The sequence below is a fragment of the Somniosus microcephalus genome, chromosome 14, assembly GCF_052327205.1.
Source record: "Somniosus microcephalus isolate GS21.2 chromosome 14, FLI_Smic_1.0, whole genome shotgun sequence".
In the NCBI taxonomy this organism is placed as follows: Eukaryota; Metazoa; Chordata; class Chondrichthyes; order Squaliformes; family Somniosidae; genus Somniosus; species Somniosus microcephalus.
Genome location: NC_141000.1, coordinates 62,504,141 through 62,531,191, shown reverse-complemented (window position 1 = coordinate 62,531,191; position 27,051 = coordinate 62,504,141). Strand labels below are relative to the sequence as shown.

The following is a 27,051-nucleotide window of genomic DNA, read 5'->3' as shown; positions in this document are numbered from 1 at the left end:
CTCTCTCCCAAAACACATCATCCAACAGTATTTTCTTGATGGTGGTTTCCATATCCCCAGACTGGGATATTGCCATTTCTTGCAGCGACTCCTTACCCTCCAGAAGGCTGTTGTACATTATGACAACACCACCCCATCTAGTGTTGTTGGGCAGCTTCAGTGTGGTGTTCTTGTTCTTTGTCATTTGCTTGGAGTTGTAGGTTGCTGCAACTACCTGTTTTCCCCTGACATACTTAACAACTTGCTTGGCTCTCTTGTACAGTGCTTCCATGGTTCTCAAACCCATGATGTCCTTGAGGAGCAGGTTAAGCCCATGAGCTGCGCACCCAATAGACGTAATATGAGGGTAGGCCTCCTCCACTTGAGCCCAAGCAGCCTTCATATTCGCAGCATTGTCAGTAACTACTGCAAAGACCTTTTGTGATCCAAGATCGTTGATGACCGCTTTCAGCTCATCAGCAATGTATGTGTCTGTTGTCCTTCGTGTCTGTGCTCTTGAAGAACACTGGGAGAGGAGTGGAGATGATGTAGTTTATGATGCCCTCCCCTCGTACATTTGACCACCCATCTGAGATAACTGCAACACAGTCTGCCATCGCTATCGTTTCTTTGAGCTTTCCTTGGACTCTGTTATACTCAGCCTCCAGCAAATAAGTAGACAAAGCATGTCTGGTGGGAGGACAGTATGCAGGGCGAATAACATTGAAAAATCTCTTCCAGTACACATTGGCTGTGAGCATGAGGGGTGAGCCTGTTGCATATACAGCTCGAGCAAGGCACTCATCTGCATTCTTCTGGCTATGGTTATCCATTGTATCAAAGAACCTTCCAAGTGGGCCAGGAGTTGCTGATGATAAGGAGCCTGATGCTGAATGAGAACCATCATCTTCTTGAATGGAAGCAGAGGAACTCTGGGCTGACTGCTGTGAGCTTTGAGTGAAGTTGTTGCATTTGGATAAATGCTGCTGCATCTTTGTGGCATTCTTTACATATGGCTTTCTACAGTGTTTGCACATGTACACAGTCTTTCCATCTTTAATGCCTGGGGTAAAATGCTTCCACACATCCGACGGTAAACGTGGCATTGTTCTATGCAGAGAAATAAAGGGCATTCATCTCTGTGTTGAACTGCGGTCGATCAGCACAATTGCAACAGGGTGAGTACATTTTTGCTGATGCTCCATGTGATGGAAGCATGACCTGTACACACACGATGCTACATCACCAATAGTGTATTATTTTGTATATTTTTAAATTGAAGGACAACAGAGTTCAACAAGTAACTGGTTTATTTGGTATAAAGTCTGATTTACTTACTGCATCATCACAACATCAGCAAAAAACAAAATGACTTCCCTCAGGACCCCTAACCTGGATCTTAAAAAAACTATAGCAGTCTTACAGATGCCTGCAGGCCAATCACAATTTGATATGCAAATATTACAAATAGAGGGAGCTAATCGCTCATCCACTCATCCAACCAATCAGGACACATTTGTTCACAGTCACACACAAAACTTGTAATTATTAAAACAAGCCAAGTAAGAAGATAAACATGTATTGATTAAGAAATTCCTTAATAATTAAGATTCCATCTCTGTTAGTCATTTTAAGAGAGGACCTGTGGGGAAAAAAAGGAAAGAAATACAAAAAAAACAATATTATGCTAGCATGTGCTTTTTTGGGCAAAATTCCCAAGCTAAATTTCCCGTGGAAAATTTCTGGAAATTTACAGTAAACTTTCCACCCCTTTGCAACCCTAGACATGAGTCTAGGTTCGGAACGGTCATGACCCTGTGGATAGCGGAGCAGGCCCAGGGGCCGTGTAGCCTGGTTTTGCTCCTACTTCTTGTGTTCTAATTATGTGTTAGATTTCAGGAGATGGTTCTATTCCTGTTCCTGGCTTGGGTGGAGATCACCTTTAACAGAAGGTAAGTACTGTAGAAAATATAGGGACAGAGTGATCTCCTGGACAAGTTTCGATCGCCTAGATGGGTCGGAGAGGAATTTCCCAGATTTTTTCTCCCAAATTGGCCATTGGGTTTTTTATCTGGTTTTTTGCCTCTCCCAGGCGATCACATGGGTTTGGGTGGGATGTAGAGTGATAGTAGATTTGAGGTTAGGATCAGATCTGTTCCTGGGACTAGGGACAGGGTCATTGGCAAGGCTTGGAAGCTAAGCAGAGTCAGGCCTGGTTAGTACCTGGAGGAGTGACCATCAGGGAAGACCAGGTGCAGAAGGTCACGGAAGGAGCCCCGAGGAGGGGCGGTTGGTGAGAAGATCACGGAAGGAGCCCCGGGAGGGGCGGCTGGTGAGCAGGTGCGGCCGTTAGGCTGAAGATTGTCGGACAGGAGGAATGGTGGAAATGGAATGGCGGTGCGCACAGATGCAGCGGCTTTGCTTCTCCCAGGACGGTGCTATTTACGTTTAATGTTAATGTTATTTGTACTGGACTCATGGGAGCTTGCAAGATCACATTTTGTTGTACAATGACAATAAAGTTGAATTATTATTATCAGCCATGATCTTATTGAACGGTGGAGTAGGCTCGAGGGGCCGATACTCCTCCTATTTCTTATGTTCTTATTTGCATACATACATACAGGAAATTAAGTCAAAATTATTCCAATGAAAAATGTCTTTATTTAAAAAAATGAAAGGGACATTTTAACTCGGGGAGGGGAGGTGGAGGGTGAAGGCTGAAGCGAGTATCGAACCGCCTGCACCACAGAGCAGGAGGTTCAGCAGATTTTAACTCCCAGCTTCCCCAAGAAGAAAAGGAGTGTGTTAGTGTGTGACCCATTGACAGGTTGTGTGGATGTGCCTGTCAGGGTAGAGTAGTGTTAATGCTGCGTGAAAGATGGACCAGTTGTGGGGAAGTGAGGGAAGTAATTGTGAGAACTGTAGCAGGTGCCGAGTGTGTCACTAGCAGCAGAAAGAAGGAGGTTCAGTGAAATGTGCTGCTGTGATTGGAGAGTGATGGAAGACTTGTGAGTGCGTGGGGCTACAGGTGGTGCAGGGTTTGACAACCTTCTGCTGCCCATTAGGAATTGCACCTCCTTCCTCCTGCACTTGCTGTATCTTTTGTTTAAAGTAATTCTCGCTATATGGGCGTCACTAGCAAGGACAGCATTTATTGTCCTTAGTTGCCCTTGAGAAGGTGGTGGTGAGCCTTTGACTTGAACCACTGCAGTCCATGTGGTGAAGGTACTCCCAAAGTACGGTTAAGTGGAGAGTTCCAGGATTTTCACCCAGTGACGATGAAGGAACGGCGATATATGTCCAAGTTGGGATGGTGTGTGACTTGAAGGGGAACTTGGAAGTGATGGTTTTCCCATGCACCTGCAGTCCTTGTCCTTTCTAGGTGGTGGAGGTCATGGGTTTGGGATGCGCTGCCGAAGAAGCCTTGGCAAGCTGCTGCAGTGCATCCTGTAGATAGTACACACTGCAGCCACGATGCACTGGTGGCGGAGGGAATGGATATTTAAGGTGGTGGACGGGCTGCCGATCAAGTGGACTGCTTTATCCTGGATAGTGTCAAGCTTCTTGATTGTTGTTGCTGTATTACCCATCCAGGCAAGTGGAGATATTTGATTACATTCCTGACTTATACCTTGTAGTTGGTGGATAGACTGTGGGGAGTCTGAAGGTGAGCCATTTGCACTGTAGAGCACTGATTCAGTTAAGTATCCAGGACAAAGCAGCCCGCTTGATTGACACCCCATCCACCACCTTAAGCATTCACTCCCTCCACCACCGGTGTACCGTGGCTGCAGTGTGTACCATCTACAAGATGCACTGCAGCAACTCGCCAAGGCTTCTTCGGCAGCACCTCCCAAACCCACGAGATCATCCAACTGGAAGGACAAGGGCAGCAGGCGCATGGGAACACCACCACCTCCAAATTCCCCTCCAAGTCACACAACATCTCTGACTTAGAAGTATATCACTGATCCTTCATCGTCACTGGGTCAAAATCCTGGAACTCCCTACCTAACTGCACTGTGGGAGTACCTTCACCACACGGACTGCAGCGGTTCAAGAAGGCGGCTCACCACCACCTTCTCAAGGGCAACTAGGGATGGGCAATAAATGCTGGCCTTGCCAGCGACGCCCACATCCCATAAACAAATAAAAAAAATAAAGGCAATGTGCACCTCTTTAAGAGGTACAGGCTGCCATTAAATGGCATCACTGATGCCCAATGTTCTGCCTCCCCCAATCGGTGAGCTGTCAATAAACAGCATGAGTAATAATGGCAGCTCGCCAATCTTAATCAAACGAGACACTTAATCTTAATCAAACAGTGCCTCTCCCTGATATCATTGGGCGCACATTCCAATTGCGCCACCCATTTGGCACCTGTTTCCAATGCCAGTTGAATGTCTCTCCCATTGTAGTTATTTAGGTGAATAATATTAACAGTCAAGCATGAAGCACATTTCCAATTTGCATTGATTGGCATATTTGGTCATCAGTGATGCTAATCAGCTGCATTGTTGAACTGTACATATTATTCTAATGATATTCCACAAACACTGAGGACTTGCTGGAGACTAACAGAACTCAATTCACTAAAAACATTAAGAACTGACACTGGGGAGAGTCCTCTGTGCTGGAATTTAGCATTTACCTGAACAGCTGATAAGATGGTAACCATTATATGTACAACTGTACAGGTCACTTAGGTGAAATTGGGACAAAAGCACTTGTTACAATAGACAGAAACAGCTTAGCATCGTTTTCATGATTGTTCTACAACAGGATTTGAAGACCATCCATAACCCAATCTCTTCACATTTCCAATTTATGCCACAGTAAAATCCACTTAGGGCTACAGTGACTGGTTGCCCCGGGGTCACCGCTGATACAATACTCAGGTCCAAGCGTAGTTATTAAGATAAAATTGCTGAGATTCATATGTAATACCATATAGATATATCAAAGAGACAAAATATAACAATTTGGAAGTGTATAACCAATTGTACAACAATTCTAGCCACTGTATGTGGCATCTCCACCACTAATTTTTAATATCAGGTTCACAGCAGGTTAAGAGGGCTGGAAGATGCTACATTTCTTTACCAGTTTACTTATCCTGTAAGCTGCTCCTTAATAGACTGCTCAAGGCTATAGTTAATGCAGTGGTGTGATTCGCGACAAGTATTAGCCCAGTCAGAAATAAAATATGTGTTATTAAAGCTGCATAGCAGGTTGAACAGTATAGAATAGAAAGATAAAGGTGAGAAAACTAAAAATAATCAAAATGGATATCCCTTGTTGCCATGATCTTCATCTTTCCAGAATTTATCAGATCAACAAATAATATAGGTAATTAATAGGGATTGTAAAATCTAAGATGACTAGAATTACCCAACGATCAGGATGGATTAAAAGAAACTATGCCACAAATGCACAATGCATTGACTTCCCAATGTCACAAGATAGATTATTTCGATGTATTTGACTACTCCAAAATTATTTATTTATCCCAAAGCTTTATGTTCTCTTACCTGATGAAAAACTTTTATTTTCTTCCTGCAGAGGTCACTTTGGGCCTCTTACTACTTCAAGAAACATTCTGATGATGTATATAACAGTCTGCCATATAATACATTATCGGAGTAGCTGTGTGTGTGACTGGAGACCTACATGGTGTGTCTCCATGAGAAATAAAATGAATAAATAAAACAACGGTATTTACTACTTTCTTGTTTAACTAGTGCAGATGGGGCATGTATGGTTTTGAAAATACTTCCTGTGGCTTTCCTTCTTTCCAAAATCAGTTTTATTGAAGATGTTGGAGGTGAGCATGAAGTGGTAACTTTGGTTAAAGGGACACTGCTCTCTTTTGCTTGTGTTACAGATCAGGTTAGTTCCTGAAACAGCCAGGAAGGGCCTCCTCTGATCAAATCGCTTCGAACCCTGCCTATTGACTGCGGAGATATAATTTTATGCCGTGGCAGATATTATGCTTCCTGCCCCATAATTATTCGCAGCATGTTTCTGTTCTCCATATTTCAGAATTCATTTTTAAAAATTGTAATCATAGAAAGTTACAGCACAGAAAGTCATTTACCCCATCAAGTCTGTGCCAGTCATTTTCTCCACATTGAGCCAACTAGTATAATTCACCTTTTTTTCTCCATGTCCTTCAATATTCCTCTCTGAATTACCTAAATCCCTTTTTAAAGCACTTATGGATTCTACTTCAACAATGGCTTGTGGCAGAGAGTTCCACATTCTAGCCACCCTCTGTGTAAAGTTTTCCAATTTTTCCTTTTTTTTGCCCTTTCACATGTTTTGATATCTCCCATTTAACCTGTCAACCTTTTAACCTCCTTATTAACTATTCACCTAAAGCTTACTTTCCTTTCTCAGCAGTCTAATCTATTCTTTTGCTTTATCTTACCACCCACCTCCCATCCTTAACTACCATATTAGTTTCAACCCTCCAACTCTCTAGTTACCCTCCCCGCAAGGATATTGGTCTGAGCTCTGTTCAGGTGGAGGCTGTTCCATTGGTACAGCTCACTCCTATTCTAAATGTAAGAAGTCACACGACACCAGGTTATAGTCCAACAGCTTTATTTGAAATCACAAAGACTGATCCTAATGTCCCAGGAATATGAACTCTGCCCTCCCTAATTTGCCTCCCTAAACTGGCTGTTCTGTATTGGCTACACATGGCACCAGCACCAATCCTGAGATTGCTACATTTTCAGTCTTGCTTCTTATTCTACCTCCTAAATCCTGAACACTCTTAGCAGGACCTGAATCCCATTCTACCTTACATGAACCATGGATTTTGGATGATATCCTTACCTTGCCAAGAGCTTTTGCAGCCAGTACCCTGGCACTTGGGAGGCAACACCCCATTTGGGACTTATATACAGTTGGAGCGAGAATGTTTACTTCTCTTGCTATTGATTCTCCTGCTATCACTGCTTTCCTGCACATAATTCTCCTGCCTTGGGTAACCACTTGCTCCATGCTGCTATGGCGTTGTTCATGATTTCCCTTCCCAAACACGGTCTCCTCATCTCTTGTCATATATATCCAGCACATGCACTAATCAAATAGCTTCGGACCTTAGGGTTTTCAGCACTGCCTCTACCTGAGTCCTCTTCCCACCCAGCAGATTGGCCACCCACTGCCCTTCTTCCATTTCATTCTTCCTCGCTAGCTGTGGTGAGACCACCCCAGAATCTGCACGCTTAAGAATTCTTTCTCCTACCGTCTAGTGCACAGTGTCTCCAATTCATTTTCAAGCTCAGCAACTTTCAGTTTAAGTGAGTCCACCTGGACCAACACTCCCTAAATCTTCATTTGTCCATGGACACTCATGATTTGCACATCATGCTCGTTCCACATAACATAAGTTTTCACTGTCCTGCCAAATAAATGCACTCGGGAACTCAAATAACTGAAAGTAGTTTGAAGTCAACGACACTTCAATGACAAACTGTAATTCAGACCAAACTCAGCTGCTTTCTCCTTCCATTGGCTTCTTGCAACTTGATTGCCTCTCGTTTTGTAAAATCTACATAAATCTCTCAAAAAAGTAGAGTTAACTAGCACACACTAATCTGCTTAATCTTGCAGAGTCAAGCCCTCCTGGTCAGACCAAACTCCATTTCTTACCTTCTCTCACCAAAATCTCACTCTATCAGCACTTTACTCAGTCAGCCTCTCAGTTCCTGTTCTGAAAAACAGCATGACATTGACCATAACGTTTTCCAGTCCTGTTTACCTGTCCTAATGACACTAAACCAAATGGCAAGGTGGGTGGATTCCCTTGGGGTTTCTTCTGCTCCAGAACTATAACTTCGGTGGAAGCCCTGCTAACTCAGATAAAGCGAGTTTCCAACAAAGTTACAGTGGATTAGTAGGAGAGGTCCTGAGGAAATTCCCAGTACAGGAAACTTCGCGATATCCGGCACCGACGGGACCGAGCTGCTGCCGATCTATCAAAACTTCCGGATAGACCAGCACTAACGTTGAAGGATACGGAGGTTTTCATCTCCGTATCTGACAACAAACACTGTTGTTTAGCAACAGCTTGTAAACACTTGGCCCGTACCTTGGAAGCATCTCTGAAGCTGTTGCTAAGCTACAGAGACGCTTTCCAGAGCCTGACTGTTTATAAAAAAATAAAATAAAAAAAATTTTTAAAAAAAAATGCTAGAAGAAAAAAAAACTAACCAAAATGGCTGCTGATTTCTGCCGTTAGATCGAGGTTTCCAGACATACAACCTCCGGATAAACCAAAGTTTCCTGTATACTACTTTTAGTATAAAATGCCTGCTATGTATGTCTGGCAATGCCGCGATTTCAAAATGCTCATCCATGTTTTCAAATCTCTCTATCTCTGTAACCTCCGACAGTCCTACAACCCTCCGAAATATCCGCAGTTCTCCAATTCTGGACTCTTGCTCATCCCTGATTTTAATTGTTCCACTATTGGTGGCTGTGTCTTCTGTTGCCTAGGCCCCAAGTTCAGGAATTCCCTCCCTAAACCACTCTACCTGTCTCTTCTCCTTTAAGACACTCCTTAAAACTTACCTCTTTGACCAAGCTTTTGGTCATCTGTCCTAACATGGCTCAGTGTCAAATTTTGTTTGATAACGCTCCTGTGAAGCGCCTTGAGATGTTTTGCTATGTTAAAGGTGCTGTATGAATGCAAGTTGTTGTTGTTTTACACATTGTGTACTGCATAGAAACATAGAAAAATTGGAGCAGGAGTAGGCCATTCAGCCCTTCGAACCTGCTCCGCCATTCAATATTTTTTTTGAGGATGTAACTGGTATAAAATAAATAAGGGAGAACCAGTGGATGTGGTGTATTTGGACTTTCAGAAGGCTTTTGATAAGGTCCCGCATAAGAGATTAGCGTGTAAAGTTAAGGCACATGGGATTGGGGGCAAGGTGTTGACTTGGATAGAGAACTGGTTGGCAGACAGAAAGCAAAGAGTTGGAATAAACGAGTCTTTTTCCGAGTGGCAGGCAGTGACTAGTGGGGTACCACAGGGATCGGTGCTAGGACCCCAGCTATTCACAATATATATTAATGATCTAGACAAGGGAACTAGATGTAATATCTCCAAATTTCCAGATGACACAAAGCTGGGTGGGCGTGTGTGCTGTGAGGAGGATGCTGAGAAACTTCAGGATGATTTGGACAGGTTGGGTGATTGGGCAAAAGCATGGCAGATGCAATATAACGTGGATAAATGTGAGGTTATCCACTTTGGTGGCAAAAACAGGAAAGCAGATTATTATCTGAATGGCAATAGATTGGGAGAAGGGGAAGTGCAACGAGACCTGGGTGTCCTTGTGCACCAGTCGCTGAAGGTAAGCATGCGGGTGCAGCAGGTGGTTACGAAGGCAAATGGTATGTTGCCCTTCGTAGCGAGAGGTTTTGAGTACAGGAACAAGGATGTCTTGCTGCAGTTGTACAGGGCCTTGGTGAGACCACATCTTGAGTATTGTGTGCAGTTTTGGTCGCCTTACCTGAGGAAGGATGTTTTTGCCATGGAAGGAGTTCAGCGAAGATTCACCAGGCTGATACCTGGGATGGCAGGAATGACGTATGAGGAGAGATTGGGTTGATTGGGCTTGTACTCGCTGGAGTTTAGAAGAATGAGAGGGGATCTCATTGAAACTTATAAAATTCTGACAGGACTGGACAGACTAGATGCAGGAAGGATGTTCCCGATGGTCGGGGAGTCCAGAACCAGGGGTCACAGTCGAAGGATAAGGGGTAGGCCATTTAGGACAGAAATGAGGAGGAATTTCTTCACCCAAGAGAGTGGTGAACCTGTGGAATTCTCTACCACAGAAGGCAGTAGAGGCCAATTCATTAAATATATTCAAGAAGGAGTTGGATATATTTCTTAAGGCTAAAGGGATCAAGGGGTATGGGGAGAAAGCAGGGACTGGGTACTGAATTTGGATGATCAGCCATGATCGCATTGAATGGCGGAGCAGGCTCGAGGGGCCGAATGGCCTACTCCTATCTTCTATGTTTCTATGATCATGGCTGATCCTCTATCTCAATAAAAGCAGCACCTGAACAGGGACTTGAACCCTGGACCCTCAGATTAAAAGTCTGATGCTCTACCAACTGAGCTATCCAGGCATGGTACCACCTGGCATCCAGCATACCACAAGCAAAGAACGGTTCTTAATCATATATCTTTTAAAATTAACAGTTTATACAGGAGCAAGCCAGAATATTCCACATTTTCAAAATTTAGTAGCAAGGCAAACCCTTCTGAGGCCGAAGTTAAAGCACAACAGTGGGGGAACATAACGGGAGGTTTAATCTGCATCTATCTGGTATTCCTGTCCAGGTTGTGCTTAATGCTGGCAGTGAGTTTTAAAAACGTTTTTTTTAATTTCCATTTCTCACCACTGATATTCCTTGTTTTGATAAGTGCAAAAATAAACCACCCTTTGTATTCCCGCCCCGCCCAAAAATCAAACATTTAATCAAACAAGGTTTTGTATGTCTGGATCGCTTAAAATTTTTAACTGTAAAATTTGAAAGATTCTGGCTTGCATCTGGTTCAGCTGTTAAGACTTTATAATACTGTCTAGGTATGTCCTGTCCACAAAAAGCAGGATGAATCCAATCCAGCCAATTAACGCCCTATCAGTCTACTCTCAATCATCAGCAAAGCGATGGAAGGTGTCATCGACAGTGCTTTCAAGTGGCACTTACTCACCAATAACCTGCTCACTGATGCCCAGTTTGGGTTCCGCCAAGACCACTTGGCTCCCGACCTCATTACAGCCTTGGTCCAAACATGGACAAAGGAGCTGAATTCCAGAGGTGAGGTGAGAGTGACTACCCTTGACATCAAGGCAGCATTTGACCAATTGTGGCATCAAGGAGCCCTAATAAAACTGAAGTCAATGGGAATCAGGGGGGGAAATTCTCCACTGGCTGCAGTCATACCTAGCACAAAGGAAGATGGTTGTGGTGATTGAAGGTCAATCATCACAGCCCCAGGATATCGCTGCAAGAGTTCCTCAGGGCAGTGTCCTAGGCCCAACCATCTTCAGCTGCTTCATCAATCACCTTCCCTCCAACATAAGGTCAGAAATGAGTATGTTCGCTGATGACTGCACAGTGTTCAGTGCCATTCACAACTCCTCAGATAATGAAGCAGTCCATGCCCGCATGCAACAAGACCTGGACGACGTTCAGGCTTAGGCTGATAAATGGCAGGTAACATTCGCGCCACACAAGTGCCAGGCAATGACTATCTCCAATAAGCGATAGTCTAAACACCGCCCCTTGACATTCAATGGCATTACCATCGCCGAATCCCCCATCATCAATATCCTGGGGGCCACCATTGACCAGAAACTTAACTGGACCAGCCACATAAATACTGTGGCAACAAGAACAGGTCAGAGTCTGGGTATTCTGTGGCGAGTGTCTCACCTTCTGACTCCCCAAAGCCTTTCTACCATCTACAAAGCACAAGTAAGGAGTGCGATTGTATATTCTCCACTTGCCTGGATCAGTGCAGCTCCAACAACACTCAAAGCTCGACATCATCCAGGACAAAGCAGACCGCTTGATTGGCACCCCTTCTACCACCTTAAACATTCACTCCCTCCACCACCGGCGTACCGTGACTGCAGTGTGTACCATCTACAAGATGAACTGCAGCAACTCGCCAAGGCTTCTTCGGCAGCACCTCCCAAACCCGCGACCTCTTCCACCTAGAAGGACAAGGGCAGCAGACACATGGGAACACCACCACCTCCAAGTTCCCCTCCAAGTCACTCCAAGTCAAACATCATCCTGACTTAGAAGTATATCGCCAATCATTCATCGTCGCTGGGTCAAAATCCTGGAACTCCCTCCCTAACAGCACTGTGGAAGTACCTTCACCACACGGACTGCAACGGTTCAAGGCAGCGGCTCACCACCACCTTCTCAAGGGCAATTAGGGATGGGCAATAAATGCTGGCCTTGCCAGTGATGCCCACATCCCATGAACGAATAAAAAAAAAACCATTGTATACCCACAACAACATCAACTTGCATTTATATAGCGCCTTTAACATCGCAAGGTGCTTACTAAAATCTTTTTTACTTAGCAGTTTGATGTAGCATGGTCTTTTGCCTTGTCTGATTTGCTGGGATGCCAGAGGGGTGTGACCACAGATGGCATCGAGAGGTGAAGTGGCACTCCCCTCCTCAAATCCATAATGTGCAAAAATAAAAATGGTGTTTAAAATGGCACAAAAAACTCCTGGTATGCAGAACTATTTCACTTAAAATATAGCAGATTTGAGTGGCGATTTCTCACCATTGTTATTTCTCACCATTCATTCAGCATCTGCAGGTTGAGTCCCATGTGGTGGCAGCCCTTTTGTAAAATTAAATTTCTGCCGTATCTGCTGCATTTTATGGATATACCCCTCCCCCACAAAGTGGCATGGAAATTTATTGATGGGGCAAAATTTAGCCTTTAACTTATAGATGACTATGCATTGCATATTGTGACACTAAAATTTTATATTGGTACTTCCTTTTCCCAAATCAGCCATTCTATGGGTTTCACTGAGTAAAATTGCCAATTTCGTATCAAATTATTGGTTCTTTTGTGGACTTATGTCCACCAGGATCTGACTTTACATTGCCAAAACCCATTTTGTGCCAAAACCCATTTTGTATAGAACCCTAACAGCTGGCAATGAGACAGGCTTTTATCCAAATCAGTCTGGCTGGATTTGAATCCAGGTTCTAGAGGTGAAAGGACAGCAGTCAAACTAACTGTGCCAACAGCAACATAACTTCTTTATTGAACTGCCTTCACCTTCAGGAATGGAAACAGTCTTTTCACTTGTTCTCACTGTCCAATATCATTTTGGACAGCCAATTTAAAAAGTGCATTAGCATACTTAATGTAAATCAATACCACATAAGTACAAATTATATGGCATATAATTTGGTTTCCAAGAACCACTGCCATTTCCAAGTAAACCCACAGTGTACGTTTCTGTTTATTGAAAGCCCTTCGCCCTATGTCTGTGTTCAGAATACATATAAATTTTAAAGGGTAATGAATGCACAATCAATATTACGGTTCTGCTTACTTAAGTGAAGTCAAACATTAAAATATTCTGATTTTTTTTGAAGTCATTAATTAAAGCCTGAATAGACTCATTATTACACTGCCCCTATCTGTACATCTTTGTAATTAATTCTGATAGCGCAAATAACTTGCATATAAAGAAAATAATTGTCTTGAAAACCTACCTTTATATAAGTAATGCAAAATACAGTTGTTTTTATTTGTAACTATGATAGTTCACAGATCACAGAAACCCCACAGTGCAGATAGAGGCCATTTCGGCCCATCGAGCCTGCACCGACACATATCCCACCCTATCCCCGTAACCCCACGTATTTAATCCCCCTAACACTAAGGGTCAATTTATCATAGCCAATCAACCTAACCCGCACATCTTTGTTCTGTTACTTTTAATAGTTAAATGAAGGGTAAACTTTAAAATCAATGGGATTGCAAGTCTTTTTGGTGAATATTCTGAATTCACAAGGATTTCACAAACATCGCAGATACCATTAAATTATTAGATAACAATAATTGCAATGAAGTTGAAACATAGAGCCAAATTTGAATCCAGTTTTGTACAGAGCTGACACGAGCATATTGTTACCAAGTTCAGGTTTGTTTCTGACTCTGTTCTGGTACAGCCTATGATTTGGAATCCTATTTGATAAGTACAAAATGGACTCTTCCTTCTGGGTGATAAAGTTACAAACATCACAATTTATATCGAAATGTTTAAAAACATTTAGTACCATTATCTGTAAGACAATATTTGATGGCAATCTATGCACCTTCAGTGTTTCTATATTATTACATATACCGAGTATTCATTACACACCAGGGTGGATATATTTGGAAGAGTCAGTACCCCCATTCTGCTTAAGATTAGCTAGATTTCAGGGAAAATCATTTTTCTGTTATACTTGTTTGTTTCATTAATTGGAATAAAGTCATTTTTGCTCTGGAAAATAGACACACAATAAATAGTTTGCCACTTTAATTTAGTGATATTTAGACACTGTACAGACAACACAGCTTGGCATTTGTACAAGGTAAAAAGATGTTGTCCCACCAGCGCCATTATTTTTGAGTGGCGAGAAAACAAGCGTTAATTCAGGAAATTTGCAATTGTCATTGATTTTAATGGGGGGAAAGATAATGATAACTAACTTCTCATTGTTCGGGCAAGGGAATCGGTGGTGCAGCACAAATAGCCCAGGAAATGCTGGTGTGGAGTGAAAACTAGCGTAACTCACTCACGCCATAATTTCCTGTAACTTCTGCACTAGAATATTGTCGTCTGCGGTAGATGTGCCATTACAATGGTGCAAGTGTTCAGGAAATTCCAGGCCATGGTTTGAAGTCAATTCAATTTTTCAATTTTGTTTAAACCAGACCTCTATTTGTGGCTTAACATATTTTGGCCTGTTTTGGGCTTGGTCTGAACTTGGCAATCGCATTGCGTCGCCACTGCCATTTCCCGGTGTTGACCATTCCATACCGCTAAGCGCAGCTTTTCGTAAGTTCTCCTTCATGAGACTGGGTCAGGAAGGGTTTGGCTCCATAACGTGAAGCTGTCGCACAAGACGTCCCACACACGCATAATGGTGCAAACCACAAACTCTACTTCCACACTTACTCCAGTGTTGCTCACAGCAATGCTTGGGAGATTATTCATTCCTTCCATTCCTGGAGACTCCAGCACGGTGGCATAGTGGTTAGCACTGTTGCCTCACAGCGCCAGGCACCCGGGTTCGAATCCGGCCTCGGGCGACTGTGCAAACTCCACACAGACATTCTCCCCGTGTTTGCGTGGGTTTCCTCCGGGTGCTCCGGTTTCCTCCCACAGTCCAAAGATGTGCGGGTTAGGTTGATTGGCTATGATAAATTGACCCTTGGTGTTAGGGGGATTAAATACGTGGGGTTACGGGGATAGGGTGGGATATGTGTTGGTGTAGGGGTTACGGGGATCGGGCAGGATATGTGTCGGTGCAGGCTCGATGGGCCGAAATGGCCTCTATCTGCACTGTGGGGTTTCTGTGATTTCTGTGAATCCGGGAGGGTTGGCAACCCAAAAATCAACTAATCTATTGAACACTGCTTCTGTTACAACACAGTAGCCTACTAAATTAAACAGTGTCTTTTGGTATTCTGGCCTTCCAATGTCATTATAAGCCCGAGAACAAATACAGGGGTAGCAACTGCTGTTTACATACCCAGCGTTAACCTTCGTTGTTGACAGAATAATGGCCCATATTTTCCAATCGCAGGCCTCCCGCGGGTGGAGGCCTGTGATCTGGAAAAATCTACGCCCTTACCTGAGGGCTCCTGGGACACGCATGCTTCCGCTCCTGGGCCTCTCCAAACTTGAAGTGCGCAGGGTCCACATATCCCAGAGGCGCAGATCATTCGCAGCGTCCCTGGAATCACGTGGGTCATGGGGAGCCAATCAAAGAAGGGAATCTCCCTTCATACATTTGACAGGAAGACCTGTCAAATATATGAATGGAGATCAATGAAAAAATATAGTAAAACTTTAAATAAATAAATAAAATCACATTTTTAAAATGACTTGAAATTACAATAAAGTATTTTAAACAAAAATTTAATTTTTTGAAAAAAACATTAAATTTTTTTACGGGGCTAAAAATAAACTTTTTTAAAAGTATTTTTAAATGATACATCAGTTAAAAAACTTTTTTCAACTCTTATCCTGGTAAAAGCAGGCCTTACGCCTGCTTTTACCAGGTGTAAGAATTGTAAGGGTTTTCTGTGGGTGGAGGGTCTCCAAAAAGCGGAACTATCCGCCCATGGAGGCCCTTCTCCGGGGCAGCCGGAGGATCTGTCAATACCATTCTTCACAGATCGGAAATGCCGGTTTTCAGCGCATGCACAGTGCGTACCCACCCATAGGGATCGGAATATCTGGCCCAATATAACTGTTCATGCTTAGCACCACTACCTCTAGTTCGCTCTTCTCCCTCTCTTGGTCATTTCTGAAAGTGCAAGTAATACAACAGCTTTGGTGACTGTTCTTCTTCTTACAATACAATTAGATCTTAGAATGAGAAAACAAATTCTGAGAGCTAGGCTGTTTGATATAATAATAATAAAAAAGGACAACATTTAAAACAATCTTTTTATTCGAAATATTTATCAGAGAAATACAGGTGTAATTGCTAGGGCTGTCACAAATGCCAAGTTTAACAGCACTTTTGTATTGAAATCTGATGAGAATAAGAGGGTTACGGAAGAAACCATTCAGAGTTTTAACAATTAATTCTCGGGATGTGGGTGTCACTGGCAAGGCCGGCATTTATTTCCCACCTCTAGTTGCCCTGAAAATGCGGTTTGATACAATTGAATGGCCACTTCAGAGGACAGTTTGGAGTCACCCACATTGGTGTAGGTCTGAAGTCACATATAGGCCAGTCTGGGTAAGGATGGCAGGTTTCCTTCTCTGAAGGACATTAGTGAACCAGTTATAGTAAAGGGAAAGAGAAGAATGACAGTCGGCAGCGCTAGCAACCTGAGGGGATCCTTCTCACGGAATGTGCCAAAGTAGAGTGAAATCAAGACAAAGGCATGGAAACAGAAGAATTGGCAAGCGTATAATTATGTTTATTTTGAAAGCTGTGAAAATAGTTCAGTACTCAAGGGTTTCCTGTGCTGTTAATTGCTTATTTAAGGTAATATTTTCATGGTGGTTTATTGGAATAATTTAATATATTTGAATATTTCATTTATTTTTATTCTTCTCCCTCTCCCCAAAGGCCTCATCCTAAGAAAAGCAACGACTAATGACTTTATTAATGATTACAAATTCTGAAGGGACTTAAAAAAACAGAAATTGTTGAATTGATTTCGAATTACTTGACGGCCAAAACAATGGCTCTTATTTTCCGATCGGAGGCTTCCTGCATGCGGATGCCTCCAATCTACGCCCTTACCTGAGGGCTCCTGAGGTCCGGCCGTTTCCTCTCCTGGGCCTGTCCATGACGAAATGCGCAGGGCCCACGTATCCCAGGAGCACACGTGGTTCGCAAGTGTCCCTGGGATCACCTGGGCCATGGGCAGCCAATGGGAGAAGGGAATCCCCCTTCATACTTTTGACAGATAGACCTGTCAAATATATGAATGGAGATCACTCCAAAATCACATCAAAACATTCAATAATTTTTTTTTTATATCACATTTTTAAAATGAGTTAAAATGAGATTAAATTAAATATTTTAAACAAAAATTTTATGTTTTGAATACGTTTTTTACAGGGCTAAAAATAAACTTACCTTTTTTAAAAAAGTATTTTAAAATTATAAATGAGCGAAAACATTTTTTTAAACTTTTTTAAAGGCCTTACACCTGCTTTTACTAGGCGTAAGATTTTTAAGGGTTTTCAGCGGGCGGAGGTTCTGCAGAAAGCGGAACTCTCCCCCCACAGAGGCCCTTCTCCAGGGCAGGCGTCCGATCTGTCAAGAGGATTCTTGACAGATCAGAAATGCCAGTTTTCAGCGCATGCCTGAAACCGGCATTTCGCGGTCCCTATGGGTGTGTACACAGCCCGTACACACCCATAGGGATTAGAAAATACGGGCCATTGGCAATGTGTATAGCATTGATAGGATAAAGCATTACACTGTGCCCCTCAGTTTTTGTGCATTTTGTCCTGACATGCATGGACATAGAAGTGTTCCATTTCCTGCTGTAATGGCTGGCAGTGGGTAATGAGCTATTGTATGTGATTGGACAATAAATGCCAATGACCTTCTTAACTAATTACCTGTTCTGTTGTAATAAAATCAACCTGAATAGCTGGCAATGTTACTTTATGGGAAAACTATTCACATATAATGAATGGGTTACCTATTTACAGCATCATGCACGAGCGGTATTATTGTCCAATTCAGAACAGTTAATTCTGTTTGCAAAACAGTCAGTTCTCAAAGCTGAATCGTGTCCCCTGCCTGTAGTGCTGGAGCTCAGCCCCCACTGCAGGCTGCAAACAAAGCTCACAAAAAACAATGGCATGGAGCTGTGCCATGCCATCTGTAACACCTTGTTCACTCTGATGTGTTCACAACAAGCCAAGGGACTGATGCCGTGATGCCGCTATCTCGCACATTTTGAAGTTGCAGCAATTGTCCATAGTTTTGCCACACGTTATCCTGTTAGACTTTACCGATGACATAATGACATAATTTTAGCAATATATTCTCGTTTCGAAACGCATTACGGCATTCCAAACTAGTCAAAAGTGTCTTGAAAAAATTGCCTAAGTGGATAGCTATTTCAGGTGCAATGGGCCAAATGGCCACCTTCTGTGCCTTTATACTATTTAAAATCATTTTGTTAATTTATATCTTTATTCTATGGATCTTTTGCACAATGGTTTCAGAGGAGCTGTGAACAGTTTGTGAATTTTGAACAATGTTTATTATCAAATCCTAATCTTTATTTAAGATGCTGCCCTATGTAATAAAATATCAAAGAATATGAAGCTAATTCTGTAGTTTTCTATTCTTTATGCTATTATTACAATACTTTTCAGAAATATATCAATGATTACGGAAATTGTTCTCTTCTTGTAACTTAAGATTCGTTCCCATAGAGCTGGTCAATAAACGGTTGTTTGTGTACTGTTCCTAGTGATTGTCCTACTGTAAACAGGGGTACACAAACTGCAATCTAGATCTTTTATAGTTTTTAATAAGGTTTAATACATAGGAGGTTTTTGGCATGCTAATATACTTTCCATTTACTTGTACACTATTTTATCAGCTACAAGCAAAAGAAGAAAACAGAAATTGTTCTTAAAATATACAGTTCCATCAATCTTAAAATTAGAGCGAGGCCATTCAGGAACAAAATCAGGAACAACAACAACAAGTTGCATTTATACAGCGCCTTTAACATAGCAAAACAGCCCAAGGCACTTCACAGGAGCGTTATCAAACAAAATTTAACACCAAGCCACATAAGGAGATATTAGGGCAGATGACCAAAAGCTTGATCAAAGAGGTAGGTTTTAAGGAGCGTCTTAAAGGAGGAGAAAGGTGTAGAGAGGCGGAGAGGATTAGGACGGGAATTTCAGAGCTTAGGGCCTAGGCAGCTGATGGCATGGCCACCAATGGTGGAGCAATTAAGATCGGGGATGCTCAAGAGGGCGGAATTAGAGGAGTGCAGATATCTCAGAGGGTTGTGGGGCTGGAGGAGATGACAGAGATAGGGAGGGGCGAGGCCATGAAGGGATTTAAAAACAAGGATGAGAATTTTAAAATCGAGGCGCTGCTTAACCAGGAGCCAATGTAGGTCAGCGAGCACAAGGGTGATGGGTGAATGGGACTTCATGTGAGTTAGGACACGGGTAGCCGAGTTTTGGATGACCTCAAGTTTACGGAGGGTAGAACATAGGAGGACAGCCAGGAGTGCATTGGAATAGTTAAGTCTAGAGGTAACAATGGCATGGGTGAGTTTTTCAGCAGCAGATGAGCTGAGGCAGGGATGGAGTCAGGCGATGTTCCAGAGGTGGAAATAGGCACTTTTTCACACAAAGGGTAGTCGAAATCTGGAGCTTCCTCCCCCAAAAAGCTAGGACATTTGGGGCTTTCAAGACTGAGGCAAATATATTTTTGTTAGGTAAAGTTATTAAGGGATATGGAGCAAAGGTGGGTAAATGGAGTTGAGGTACAGATCAGCCATGATCTAATTGAATGGCCTCCTCCTGTTCTTTATGCTCCTATTTGTTTGTGTTAAAGGAACACATTAATAAATGGTGCTGTGACATTACTGTAATACAGAATGATGGCAAACCTCAGACACTTTAATTCATTCTCTATTAACCTTATGAGCTCACTTTAGGTTAATAAAGCTGGCCCAATGTATAGTAAGGTACAGAAGCACTGCTAAGCTCTTTATGCTATTACAAAGGGCATCAAGCATGATCCTATATGTGTGATTGCTCCTTTACTATATGCTACAGTTGGCAGACTGAATAACACCCAAATGATACTGCATAAAATACCTCACCACTTTGACATGAGATTTGTAGGTTAGCTCAATTGATCTAGGATCACTTAAGCGTTTGGTCAGGTTTGGAAAACAACTTGGAAAAGCGAAACTGCAGCCAATGCACAGTGGATTTTGTAAACGTTATGTCCCCATCAATTTCTGATGGTCAAAAATTGCTGATTATTCTCTTGATTCTTTTAAGTTAATAGAAATCTCATTGGCAGTCAGAAGCTTATGAGCAGAGTTTAATTTCTAGGTTTCATCATTAAGATCTTGATACTTTCTTGGCACCTGTTGCTCCTGTAAGTGGTCTGAGTGTACTATTTTATGGGAGTGGACTCTACTTGTACTATTATATGATGATGGAGGGCTGTAATAATAGTACTGCTGCCTTGTGACCTGAACTGGATACTTCCTAACTCTAGGAACCAATATAGAGAGTAGGCTGAGACAGTTGCCTTTTGGGGAGAGGAAAATGTTTTAATCTCTCAAGCAATTTTCTCCTCTTTTGTAGTCAAGAAATGAACTCACTGTATGAAATGAAGGTCACTGTGAACGTGTTAAGAAGAAAAAATACAGAATATGAAGAGACAAATCTTAATGAAATACTATCCTAGCTGAAGGAATATCCATTCATTATAATGAAAGGCAAGGTAACACAGATACTACAGAATTAAAACAGAAACACAACGGGCCAGATTTTACTGTCAAAATAACGGTGAGGCTAATGGCACTAGCTGTTATTTAAGCGTAAATGGTACAGCAACTTCAGGCGAGGGGCAGATGCGCGGTTAAATGCGAATATCCAAAAGATCCTGTCTGAGTTGCACCGCTCTGCTGTTAGCTTTGCGAAAATGGCATCTTGCTGTCTATCTCACCATTGAAATGGATTGAGTGTCGTGAAGCTGCTGTATTTGTGGGGTAGGTACAAACTAAACTCGCCACAGAAAGTTAGGGCTAGTAATTAATAGTGCAAGTACCCTTTTAACAGCCTGATCATTGTAAATTACTGCCAATCAACCTCTTTGAAAAGTAACTATTACAAGACTGAAGTCCCATTCCTTCAGCTTTTGAATTTTTCGGGGGGATTTTAAAAAGGTCAAATTTTAAATTAAAATGTTTTAATCTTACTGTTGATTGTAGTGAGATTTCAAAATGAACTATTTTGTCACTTTTTTAATTTACTTATTGCTCATATAAAGCATTCAGACAAGTGCTGAAGCATTATAGTTTGCTGATATATGCTGATACAAAATATTGTTATATATTAAGGTGGAAATAACTATTTTTGAGAGTACATCAATAATGAGATTCTTGATGATGAGCATAAAATAGTTAATGATGTAACCACCAGGGTCTCTTTTACTGAGATGAAATGGAGGTACACAATTGAAGTAAGATGAGAAAATGATACAAGGAACAATTGGAAAGGAAAATAAAGGCAAAATAAGAAATACATGAGAAAATAAATGTAATCTATTCTGGTATTTCATGATGATTAGAAGTCTTGCATGATAATTAAATGTGTACACCCTACAATATGCCTCTTGGGTTCTATGGATGCTTTCAAATTATAAATGAATAATTTTGAAGGAATTTAAGGGAATTAAGCATGTTCCTGATTTTTATTATGTGCCAATATTAAGTTCAATGTAATTTAGGGCTTTTTCTACTTTGGCCTCAAGACCAACCTCAGAAAATTAAACTTTACTGCATCGGTATGACATTTTGACACCTGACCTTCTTGGAGCGTTACTGAATGAGACAACCAAATTAGTGCCAAACTAGTTGATGTTTGGAACAAATGAGTACTTTATTTTAAACGAGTTAACAACTGCAATAAAAAATTCACACAGGAAGTGAACACGAATGCATTAAGCTACTCACTATAAAATAATGCACAGCAGAAGCAAAAACACTTCAAGGCCAGCAGAGTAGGACTAGATTGAAACCCAAGTACGAGAAGTAAAATGGGAAGCCTAGACCAATTTGTCAATAACAGTGATGGTACTATTACATTGACAACAGAAACTGCAGGTACAGTTGATGCACTTTTGGGGAGGGATATATCCTCTTGTGCCAGACCGCTGCAATTGTAAATCTGACCTGAGTTTCTTGTAGTTCCTGCAGAAATGATTGAGAACGCTATGTCTCACCATTCACTGCAACTCACTAAGCCACTTCCAAAGGTGCACATAAATCTGTCCAGGAACGCAAAGTGTTTAAAATAAAGATTTCAATGTTTGACAGCACATTACCAGAAACTTCACATGACCATTGGATAAACCACCCAAGTGCCTACCCTTGTGTGTTCTTAGTTGGTATGCTTGCAGTAGGATGAGGGTGAGTGTGAGGGGTGGCTAGTGAGATGGGGAAGTTATAATGTAGATAGAGAGAGATGGGTAACAGCCTTTCGTGTGGCACCTTATCAAATGCCTTTTGAAAATCCAAATATACTACATCCATTGGTTCCACTTTATCTACCTGGTTAGTTGCATCCTCAAAAATCTCTAATAGATTGATCAAACACTGTTTCCCTTTCAATGGATTTCAGCATTTTCCCAATGACTGATGTCAGGCTAACTGGCCTGTAGTTCTCTGTTTTCTCCCTCCCTCATTTCTTGAATAGCAGTGTTACATTTGTTACCTTCCAATCCGCTGGGACCTTTCCAGAATCTAGGAAGTTTTGGAAGATCACAACCAATGCAACCAGTATCTCTGCAGCCACCTCTTTTAGAACCCTAGGATGTGGGATTTGTTGACTTTTAGTCTCATTAATTTCTCCAGCACTAATATTAATTACTTAAGTCCTCACTCTCATTAGCCATTTGGTTCCCCACTATTTCTGGTATGTTTTTTGTATCTTCTACCTCGAAGACAGATACAAAATATTTGTTTAACATCCTTATTCCCCATTATAATTTCTCCTGCCTCAGTCTCTAAGGGACACATCACTACTATCTTCCTTTTTACATACTTGTAGAAGCTCTTGCAATCTGTTTTATATTTTTGCTAGTTTACTCACATATTCTACTTTCATTATCAATTTTTGGGCATCCTTTGCTGGTTTCTAAAGCTCTCCCAATCCTCAGGCTTACTACACATCTTGGCAACATTATAAGCCTCTTTTAATCAAAAACTATTCTTTACCTCTTTAGTTAGCCTCAGATGGATCACTTTATCACTTTTCCCATGGAGTTTTTATTTCTTAATGGAATGTGTATTTGTTGATAATTATGAAATATTTTTGAATGTTCGCCATTCTAAATCTAGCATCATACCTTTTAATCTAATTTCCCAATCTACCTTAACCACTTGCCCCTCATACCTCAGTAATTGGCTTTATTTAAGTTTAATACTCTAGTTTTGGACTTAAGTACATCACTCTTGAACTCAATGTGAAATTCTATTATATTATGATCACTCTTCCCAAGAGAATCCCTTACTATGAGATTACTAATTAACCCTGTTTCATTGCACAAGATAGGATCTTAAACAGTCTCTTTCCTGGTTGGTTCTACAATGTACTGTTCTAGGAAACTGTCTCAAATGCATTCCATAAACTCATCCTCCAAACTACTTTAGCCACTTTGATTTATCCAGTCTATATGAAGATTAAAGTCCCCCACGATTATTGCATTACCTTTGTTACATGCTCCTCTAATTATCAGGGCTACCCCCTCTCCTTTTCCATTTTGTCTTTCTTTTTGAAATGTCAAGCACCCAGGAATATTTAGTTCCCAGCCTTGCTCACCATGCAACCAAATCTCTGTAATGGCTATTAGATCAAACCCATTTATCACTATTTGTGTCATAATTTGTCTATCTTGTTACAAATTCTTTGTGCATTCAGATAAAGCGCTTGTAATTTTAACTTTTTACCATTATTTCCTGCTTTCACCTTATTCGCTGATGCACTATTACTGTTAAACTCTCTGTCCCTTCCTGTCACACTCTGCTTATCTTTACCAAAAACTTGTTACACTGCTCTGTGGCCTTGACTTTTCTCTTTAGATTTTTCTCTCACCTGAACCTTCTTCCTCCCCTTTTTAGTTTAAAGCCCTAACTATAGCCCTAGATATTCAATTAACCAGGACACTGGTCCCAGCCCGATTTAAGTGGAGCCCGTCCCAATGGAACAGCTCCCTCTTTCCACAGTACTGGTGTCAGTGCTCTATGAATCAAAACCGCTGTCTCCCACACCACTCTTTGAGCCATGCATTCAACTCTCTGATCTGTTTGACCCTTTGCCAATTTATGTGTGACTCGGGTAGTAATCTAGAGATTATTACCTTTTGAGGTTCTGCTTATTAATTTGGACCCTGGCTCCTCAAACTCCCTCAGCGAAATATCATTCCTAGTTCTACCTATGTCCACAACAACTGGATCCTCCCCTTCCCACTCCAAGTTCTTCTCCAGCCATGAGATGTCCTTAGCCATGAGGAGATGTCCTTAACCCTGGCACCGGGCAGGCAACACAACCTTCAGAACTCACGGTCGCGGCTGCAGAGGACAGTATCTATATCCCCCTGACTATACCGTCCCCTACCACTACCACATTCCTTTTCACTCTCCCCACTTGAATGGCCTCTTGTACCACGTGGTGCTGGGGTCAGCTTGCTCATCCACCCTGCAGACTTTGCCCTCATCCACACAGGCAGCAAGAACCTCATACCTGTTGGTTAAGGGCAAAGGCCAAGACTCCTCCAGCACTGCACCTCGTGTCCCCTTACCTGCCTGAGTCACAATCACACCCTCTTGTCCCTGACCAGTAACCAGATCTGTACCATTACCTAATCTAAGGGGTGTGACTGCCTCCTGGATCAAAGTGTCCAGGTAACTCTCCCCCTCCCTGATGCCCCACAATGTATGAACCACTCCAGCTCAACAAACCTGAGCTGAAGTTCCTCAAGATGCAGACACTTACTGCAGATATGGTTGTCCAGGATCGCGATGCTCTCCACAAACTCTCATGTTGCAGGGCACCTCCTGCACTGCCATCCATATAAAACCTGGTTTTATTTATTTAATTACAGCTTATATTTATTTAATCAACTTAGCTTATATTTTTAGTTTTTTTAAACTAATTACTTGATCTAGTTTAAGTTACAGGTATATTTTTCTAGTACTCCGCTGTCGGACTCACCTTATCTAGTGCTGCACTCTTGGCTTCGCCCTTTTCTACCACACTGCTCTTGGCCTCTCCATATATTAATGGTAAAAAGTTACGAGACTGATATTGAAGATTGAAATCCCAACAGCCTTTTTAATCTCAGTGGAATGCTAAACTGTTGACATCAGTAATATGGAGTACCATCCATTGTTGTTTGACTAATACACCTGAAAGTGAATATAAACACTGGGCTCTTTTGCATCTACACACTGACCCAGAAATTCCATTCACAGCCCTCCCGCGGGCGGAGGGCTGCGAATTGGAAAAATCTCCACCTGGACCGGAGGGCTCCCGGGAGGTGCAGAGTTCCGTTGCTGTGCCTCTTCAAACTGCCGGTGTGTAGGGCGCACGTATCCCAGGGGCGCAGCTAGTTTGCAGTGTCCCTGGGATCACGTGGGCCATAGAGAGCCAATCAGAGCAGGGAATCTCCATTCATAGATTTGACAGGAAGACCTGTCAAATATATGAATAGAGATCACCCCCAAAACATAAGTAAAACTTCAAATAAATTTTAAAAAATCACATTTTTAAAATGACTTTAAATTACATAAATTAACTATTTTAAACAAAAATTTAAATTTTTTGAAAAAAATAATTAAAGTTTTTAACAGGGCTAAAAATAAACTTACCTTTCTTTAAAGTATTTTAAAATGATAAATCAGTGGAAAAACTTTTTTTTTTTACTTTCTTCAACTCTTATCCTGGTAAAAGCAGGCCTTGCGCCTGCTTTTACCAGGCACAAGAATTGTAAGTGTTTTCTGCAGGCGGAGGTATCTCCAAAAAACGGAATTCTCCGCCCGCAGAGGCTCTTCTCCAGGGCAGCCAGAGGATCTGTCAAGAGCTTTCTTGACAGATCGGAAATGCCGGTTTCCAGTGCATGCGCAGTGCATGCCTGAAACCGGCATTTCCGATGTCCCTACGGGTGAGTACACAGCGCATACCCACCCATAGGGATCGGAATTTCTGCCTCAATATTTTTAATGAGGACAACTGTGCCTGTAAAGTAGAGTGATTCCAGTATTAGGATTGTAGCATAACATAAATAAATGATGTTACATTAAATAAGCATAAATAAGGCTCAAGTCTGTGACAATCACTTCCACGTACTCTGCGGAAAATGGAAATTTTAATTTAGACCAGAAAAAAGCTTTAAAATTATATAATCTGATGAGTGATAATAAAGATCTTATACATTGATTCTTAGTTCTGTCCTCAGTAGATGTGAGTTCAAAGCTGACAATGTCATCTGATACATTAAGGGTGCATTTACGCTGGAACTTTAGTATCAGGTTCCAATCTCTATTATGAGAGTAGTGGTGTGATACTCTCTAGAGAATTTGACACTATACAAGGTATGGAGTAAAAATTAACGGGTGTAAAACAAGCGCAGCAAGGCCCAATTTCAATGTCGAGTGTCCTGCGTTCCAAGGACACCTTGGAATGAAATTGGGTCGGTCCATTTTTCAGGAGCAGCCGCTTAGAACAGGCATTAGACCGCTTGTATATGCTAATTGGGGGCCTACTGTCTGTATTGGGACCTCTCTGCTAAATTGGGTTGCGCTGAGTGGAGCAGGCTTCGGGCTTGCTCCTCTAAGTTTTTCTGGACAGGGATGCAGTCTAGACAGTGGCTGTCACCAAAAGGGTAAGTATTTTTAATTTTTAAAAATAAATTGATGTGAAACCAAAATGAGCAGAAGTGCTCCTCCTGGCTCCACAATACTCCTAACGGCTGCTGCCGGCTATGATTGGCCCTCCTCCTGCTGTTCTCTCT

General features: G+C 41.9%; 1 protein-coding gene and 1 non-coding gene across 2 annotated transcripts in view; one reads left to right on the top strand and one right to left on the bottom strand.

Moving 5' to 3' along the window:
- The window catches only part of gap43 (growth associated protein 43), a 276,865-nt gene that overhangs the window by 44,007 nt on the left and 205,807 nt on the right, over positions 1-27,051 (top strand). The window lies entirely within an intron of this gene.
- Positions 10,068-10,140, bottom strand: trnak-uuu (transfer RNA lysine (anticodon UUU)). The gene has a single exon. It is a non-coding gene; the product is annotated as a tRNA-Lys (tRNA).